The sequence below is a fragment of the Echinops telfairi genome, unplaced genomic scaffold (assembly GCF_000313985.2).
Source record: "Echinops telfairi isolate 266 unplaced genomic scaffold, ASM31398v2 ScPeMD7_7424;HRSCAF=8462, whole genome shotgun sequence".
NCBI lineage: Eukaryota > Metazoa > Chordata > Mammalia > Afrosoricida > Tenrecidae > Echinops > Echinops telfairi.
In genome coordinates this window covers 21,847,610-21,855,486 of record NW_022111324.1, presented here as the reverse complement: position 1 = coordinate 21,855,486, position 7,877 = coordinate 21,847,610, and positions in this window count along the sequence as shown.

Here is a 7,877-nt window from a genome sequence, read left to right as displayed (position 1 = left end):
TCTTTATCTAGACCTCTATAAATGCCCTTTGCCTCCCAGCTCTTTCCTCTATTTCCCTTGATTCTCCTCCTGTCCCACTATCATGCTCAATCCCCCCTTCAAGTAATTCCATATATGTTTATTGGCCAGGTTGGCGCAATAAACTAACTCACCCAACCATAAAATTATTTTCGTTGCTACTTCACCACTATAATGTTGCTACCGTGATGAATCCGGCAACCCCTATGAAAGGGTCATTTGGCCCCCAAAGGGGTCGCAGCCCACAGGTTGAGAACTGCTGCTCTAACCACACTCCTGTGTTTGCCTCAGGCAATGCCATTCCACACACAGGCTTCCCCTGTCTTGGTCAGAAGCAAGGGGGCCGGGAGGGGGGACCCTTATGTTCTAGCAGGATGTCACCCGAGCCTCCCCAGTGCGGCCATGTCTTCTCTGTCAAGGGCAGGGGCACAACTGTTGCTGTTCCTCATTGCCTATTTTGGACAGGACTGCATCTTTTTCTTTTCTTTCTTCAGCTTCAAGCACCAGCTCCTAACAATGAAAAATTAGAAACTATAATCTTAAAAATTAGAAGCTTTTCTTTTTCTCACTTGAATCAAAGCCTACTCATAGCAACCCTATAGGACAGAGAAGAACTGCCCTGAAGCAGTTCCCAAGGCAGCAAATCTTTCTGGGAGCAGTCGTGCCAATGCCAGGCGTGAGGCTATGCACAATCTCCTGTCTAATTGACTTGCCCCAAAGGCCATGCGAGACTTAACAGGCATCCCCAAACATCCCCCTGTCCCTGTCAAAAGTGCAGTCATAGGTGGGATCATCTGTTAGACATGATTCAGAACCTTTGCTTCAGGTCTCATATAAGCCTCCCTACACTCCTCCCTACCTTTTTCTTTGAATCAAGTAAAACTAGTGGAACACAGAGGGATTTGTTTGTAGTTTTTGCAATTGCAGGAATTTTTTTTTCATGACAGTATCATTAACATAAGGTTCCTGTTGTTGCCCTTGAGTCAGACCCAACCTATAGCAACCCTATGTGCAATAGAATGCAACACTACCCGGTACTGCTTGTGCTCACAATCGCTGTGCAATAGAATTCAACACTACCCAGTAGTGCTTGTGCTCACAATCACTGTACAATAGAATACAACACTACCCAGTAGTGCTTGTGCTCACAATCACTGTACAATAGAATACAACACTACCCGGTAGTGCTTGTGCTACAATCACTGTGAGGTTGGTGCCCATTGCTGCAGTCATAACTGTGTGAGTCCCTCTCTTTGTCTTCCTCCTTTTTGCTGGCCCTCTACTGTACCAAGTGTGGTAATAATTTCTTTTAGAAGAACTATTACCACAGTAGTCCCAAAGAACACTAGTGGCATAGTGGTTACACATTGGGCTGCTAACCTCAAGGTCACCAGTTCAAAGCTACCAGCCACCCTGAAGGAGAAAGATGAGGCTTTCTATTCCCAGAGAGTTACACTCAGAAATCCACAGGGAGCAGTTTTACCCTGTCCTGTAGGGTCGTTATGAGTTGGCATCAACGTGGTAATGAATTTGGGTTTTTGGAGTCCAAAGCAGTTAGAGATCTACAATATCCCAAATGGTCAACTCTTCCAAGATGCTACTCTGTTCCATTCTTCCCCTCTACTCCCTTAAGCATACCCCCACATCCCTGGGCTTTGTAATTTGCTGCGATGTCACACAGAAGCTCATGAACCTTTGAAGAAATGTCGCACATGTGGTGATATAAAAGATATAAAACTCTTTCTTATATATAAATACATGTCCCTGGGTTTGTGTCTCTCGATAACCTGGCCTAACCCAGGAAATAGACTGCACTACATGAAGAGGAACTCAGCAGCAAGTTTGGAAGATAGCTTTTTAAGAATCTTCCATATGGAGATTCAACTTCGCTTATTGAAAATGAGGAAGACTTGAAGTACATGCTGATGTAGATCAAGGATTGTAGCCTTCTAGATGGATTACAAATTAAGGTTAAAGAAAACAAAAATCCTTACAACTAGACCAATAGGTAGCATCGGGATAAATGGAGAAAAGATGAAGATGTCCAGGATCTAACCTTGTTTGGATGCACAGCGACTCCTCCTGGAAACCGCAGTGAGAGCTCCAACGATGGAGCGCGTTGGGTCAATCTGCTGTGAGTTGAAAGGGACGCGATGGCACCTAACCACATGTTCTCTCTGTAGCCTCAGCTGCTTCTCCTTGCTTTCCCCGCCATCAATCTCGGAGCAGCGTGCCTTTCCCTTAGTTTACGCGTTGTATTTCTTCTAACTTTGACAGTTTTGTAGCAGATCCCCTGCTTGTTTATCACTTTCCACTCAACAACAGGCATAAGTGCTATGGGGAGGTGAAGGCGAAATGAACAGCCAGTAGAGCTGGCTGGAAAGTTGAGTTTGAGCAGGAAGTGATCTAAAGAGATGAAAATGATCTAAAACCACTGGAGAGCAACATCAAGGACTTGCTAGTTGAGTTTGATGTGGAAGCAGTCTTTGGCCCTCCATGCTATACCAGCAGCCTGTAATGTCTTGCCATTCATGAAAAGAATAATAAATTTTAAAACCAGCTCCTCAAAAAAGAAAATGAACAGCTCCTCCATCCATCTGCCATTCACTCATTTATGAATTCACTGTGTGCCAGGAACCCATCCCCATCAGTGGGGATTTGGTGTTGAACAAAAGGTCTACCTGGCTTCTGCCATCGTGGAGGTGCAGGAAAAACAATTCCAAATGTGTTCATCTTAGCCTTCCGTCATGACCCACAGCAACACTTAAGGATATGGCAAAATGCAAAAGGAAACATGAAATGCTTTAAAAGCAGAAGATCAGCCAACTTCCCTCTCAAATGGCTGGCAGGCTCTCTGTGTCAGGGCCACGGCCTTGAATGGTATCAGATAACCAACCAACTCCCCCCACTGCTCAGCCATGCTCGCCACTCCCATAATGAAAGCAGGGGACCCTGAAGTGGCCTGCAAGAAGGCGACAGTAGAACTACACATTGTCCAGTCTGCAGCCAGCAGCTGAGACCCAGAGGCACAGCGGGAAGTACACTTGGATCGTGCCTGGACACGCACAGTAGTTGGAAGCACGCCTTCACTTTAATCTGGGCAGCGCACTGGTTGATAAATTACAAAAAGTCTCCTGGTTTCCATGGAAAAGAACATGGAGCTGCTGACATGTGAGTCAGGGCAGTTATGTTCACTACAGTTCATATTTTCCGCAAGCTTCAGATGGTCAGTCGGGGTGCCTGAGCTGGGGTGCCTCTGTGAAAGTTCTCCTCCAGTCTTATTCCATATGGCACAGAATGACCTGTCAAAGAAATAAGGTGCACCGGGCAGCTCATTACCTAATCGTGGTTCATCCAATAAACTCCTCCTGGCTGGGAGTTTTCCATTAAATAACACACATTTTCACAAATACAGGGACCAAGGAAGGGTAATGAGAGTAAGACAGGGTTAGTGGCTTTAGGGCTGTCACAGACAGTTGACCTTTTCTCCCTGGAATTTAGGAGGACTGCATTTTGCAGACCTTGAAGTTAGGTGTGTCCCAGTAGCTCACTTGGTGATGAAGTTAACAATTAGATACATTGAGTGACTATGGAACATCTCAGTATGTTAAGCCAAACTCACTGCATCGACTCAATGGGACTCATAGCGACCCCTGTGGGTTTCTGAGACTAACTGCTGATAGGAGTAGAAAGCCCAGTCTTTCTCTCAAGAAGTTGTTAGTGGTTTTGAACTGCAGACCATGCAGATCAAAGCCCAATGTGTAACCCCTACACCACCAAGGTTAATAGAGAAATGAGTGAACACTTTAAAAGAGACTGTGGAGAAATTGGCATTGACCACATTTCTATCCCCCCCTCATTTTGGGCCCCTGCCTCAAAGTTTGTGGAAGCAGGTTTCAAGGGGAGACCCTGCCAGAACAGGTCTCTGACTGGTGGGTGTTGAGTGGATTCCGACTCAGGGCAACACCCTGTGTACCGGAGGAGAACTGCACTCGCTAGGGCTTTCAGTAATCTTCTGGGAAGGCGCCTCGGTGGCAGGCACATTGGTTAAATACTCAGCTGCTAACTGAAAGATTGGTGGTCCGAACCCAACAAGCACTCGTAGGGAAGATACCTGGCAGGTTACTTCCATAAGGAGGGCCGCTTTGGAAACCCTATGGGGAAACCCTGTACTGTGTCAGAGTTGTTGGGAGAGACTCCACTCAGAAACACAACTATCTTACCGGAAGTAGGTCAAGGGTGCTTCTCAATGGACTTGAACTGCTAATAGTTAGTGGCCATGCACAAACCGAGCAACAGAGTATGGGGTGGGGGTAAAAAAACCCCAAAACTTTACAGATTTAAGGCATTGCAATTTGTTACTGCCATATAACCCCCATCTCCCCTGAGGAATGCTGACAATGACTTCCTCACGTAAATCCCTACTAACCAATGCCTTCAAGGCTTTATCCCTGTAGGGACAGGATTCCCACTGGGATAAATGAGTGATTTCTCTCGATAAGCCTCTGTGAGGCTGGATCTGACAAGAAAGCCAAGTCTGGACCCCAGGTCGGTGATAAAGGTTGGAACAGGAAGCTCCTGGGGCACATTTATTTTACTGCTCCTTTAGAGTAGATGCTTGGATGACTCTGGAATGTGACAAGATGATCAGTGTTAATAAATTTTTATTCTAGTCCATATTTTAGTCAATGGTGTCCCAAGGATGTGTTAGCCTGGGTACTTTAAAGAAACAAATCCAGAGAAACTCATGTATAAGAGAGAGTTTTATATAAAGGTTAAGAGTGCATCAAGAAAACATCCCAACCCAGTGCTGCCCAAGCCCACAAGTCCAACATTAACCCATTAACCCATATGTCCAACACCAATCCACAAAGTCCTCCTCCATCTCACAAAACAGACACAATGATGCCGACTGCAGGAGGAAAGCCGAGTCAGTGAATGTGTAAGCATCTCAGCACTGGCAGGGGTCTCCACACGGCTGCTCCAGCACCCAGGGCTGCATCGGGGTAGGTCCATGTGGCTTCTCCTCAGGGATGTCTTGCAGGAAGTGAGCCTTGCCAGCTGAAGCAGGGAACTGGCTAAGGCAGCTGCACCCTGGTCCAACCATCACAAAGCAAGAGACATGAGAACTAGAAAGGTGAGGCTCACCGAGCCATTTATCCTTCCGCCCTTCAATTAACCCCACATGTGTTTATCGACCAGGTTGGCACAATAAACTAACTACCTCAGAGGAGCAAAAGAAAGAAAACAAAATCAACTAAATATGAATTTTACAGGTGGATGACAGCCTTCAAAGTTAAGTTAATATAAAATTCATCCTTTTCTCTTCTTCCTGTTCTTAACTCCCTTAACTAAGTCATTCGAATCCCTCAAAATTCTATACCTGAACTTTTACAGTGACTGTCAGAGCCACCTAAAATCACTTCTCGGATAAGACGCATGTCCAGATGGAAGCACAATCTATGCCTTTAACAAGGAAAAGGCAAGGTGTGCTCCCCCATGGCGGTACCGCTGCACTCTACAGGCATCCTGCCCTGCTTCCCAATCAGCTAGCTTAAACTGCTATCTCACAGTATGATCACTTTTCTCATAGGAGGGGTCTTCAAAAATTCACGAAGAAAAAATGGAATGAAAAAATAACAATACATAAGCTTTGTTCCTCAACATCAGTGGAAAACAAAAACATTTGTAAGCTACACCAGCCAGCTAGACCATCCCTAAAGAACTCAGGTCCTGGTAATTGAGCTGTGTGAAAATGTGTTAATATTTTACATTATTAACTTAAAAGTGGGGGGAAAGATGCTGTTTAAAAGATTTTTAAAATTAGGAAACAAAAAGAAGTCTGAAAGAGCCAAATCCGGACTGTAAGGTGGCCGCCTAGTGACTTCCCATGGAAACTTGCCTTTGTCTGATGAGAAGCCTAAGCAGGCCCATTGTGACTGTGGGGAGGAGTCACTGGGGAGGCTTCCCTGGGGGGTTTCAGCTTAGCTCTGGCTAACGTTCTCAAAGCAATCTCATTGGGAGCAGATGTTATTGTTGTTCTTTGGCCCTCCATAAAATAAAAAACAGAACTGCACTGAGTACCCCCAAACACTCTTGTCATGACCTTTGCTCTCAACTGCTTCAGTTTTATTTTGCCTGGACCACTTCCACTTCTTGATGGCTATTGTTTCAATGCTAGTAAACGTTCATATCGCTCCAATAGGAGCTCTTTTCAAATGGATGTCTTTTTTAAAAAATACTTTTATTGGGGCCTCTTGCATCTCTTATCACAATCCATACATTCATCCAGTGTGTCAAGCACATTTGCACATATGCTGCCCTCATCATTTTCAAAGCATTCTCTTCCCACGTGAGCCCCTGATATCAGCTCCCCATTTATTCCCATTCGCTCCCCAACCCGCCCTCCCTAATGAACCCTTGATAAGTTATCGATTATTATGTTCATATTTTACATCATCCTTCATCACCCCTCACCTACTTTTCCATTGTCCGTGCCCCTGAGAGGGGGTTCTAGGTTGATTCCCTCTTTCTTCCCCCACCCTCCCCTAACCTCCTGGTATCTCTTCTCTCATTGTTATCCCTGAGGGGTTTATCTATCCTGGATTCCCTGTGTTTCAGGCTCTTATCTGTAGCAGTGTGCATGCTCTGGTCTAATCTGATTTGTAAGGTAGAGTTGAGGTCATGATAGTGGGGTGAAGGAAGCACCAAAGAGCTAGAGGAAAGTTGTGTGTTTCATCGGTGCTATACTGCACCTGACTGGCTCATCTCGTCCCTGTGACTCCTCTGTGAGGGATGTCCGATTGTCTACAGATGGGCGTTGGTCTCCACTCCATGCTTGCCCCCACCCTGCTGTCTCCATACCCCTTCACCTTGGGTATGATTTTGTTCTGGGTCTTAGATGCCTGATACCTGATCCCATCGACACCTCATGATCACACAGGCTGGTGGGATTCTTCCATGTGGGCCTTGTTGCTTCTGAGCTAGATGGCCGCTTGTTTATCTTCAAGCCTTTAAGACCCCAGACGCTGTATCTTTTGATAACCAGGCACCATCAGCTTTCTTCACCACATTTGCTTATGCACCCATTTGTCTTCAGTGATCGTGTAGGGGAAGGTGAGCATCACAGAATGCCAGATTGTTAGAACAAAGTGTTCTTGTGTTAAGGGAGTACTTGAGTTGAGGCCCATGTCCATCTGTTACCTTAATTCTTAACATATAGATATGAGTACATAGTTCTATTCCCTCTCATTATATATATTTACATATGTACATGCCTGCATTTAGGCCTCTATAAATGTCCTTTGCCTCCTGGTTCTTTCCTCTATTTCCTTTTTACTTCCCTCTTGTCCCATCTCATGTTTGGCCTTTATTCAAGTTTACTAATTCCTCACTGCTACATTGTCCTTGATTGAACCCCACTAAGCATCCTACAACTTTCCTTCCATTGATTTTAGTTCACTTATTTTTCCCTTGTCCCTGGGTTGGTCCCCTCCCCCTTTCCTTTCTCCCACCTCCTCTTCTCCTGGATCCCTCCGGAACCAATGGTCCCATTCTTTTCATCGCTGAATTATTTATCCCACCTATCTTATCTAGAGAGACATGCAGATACCTTAATAAATACAAAAAACAGGCAAAGCCAAATAAAACAACAAAGGATGTCAACACCAACAAAACAATAACAACAGCAGAAAGCAAGAACAAAATAACAATAACAAAAAGAAAGCCACTGACAAAAATGGAAAAGCCTATAAAGAGTTTGTTGCCCTTTACAAGTGTTTTACAGTCGAGTCTGATGTGGTGCCACAGTCCATCTCCCACGTCTATTTTTGGTATTCCCTGGGGTTTCATCACTCTGC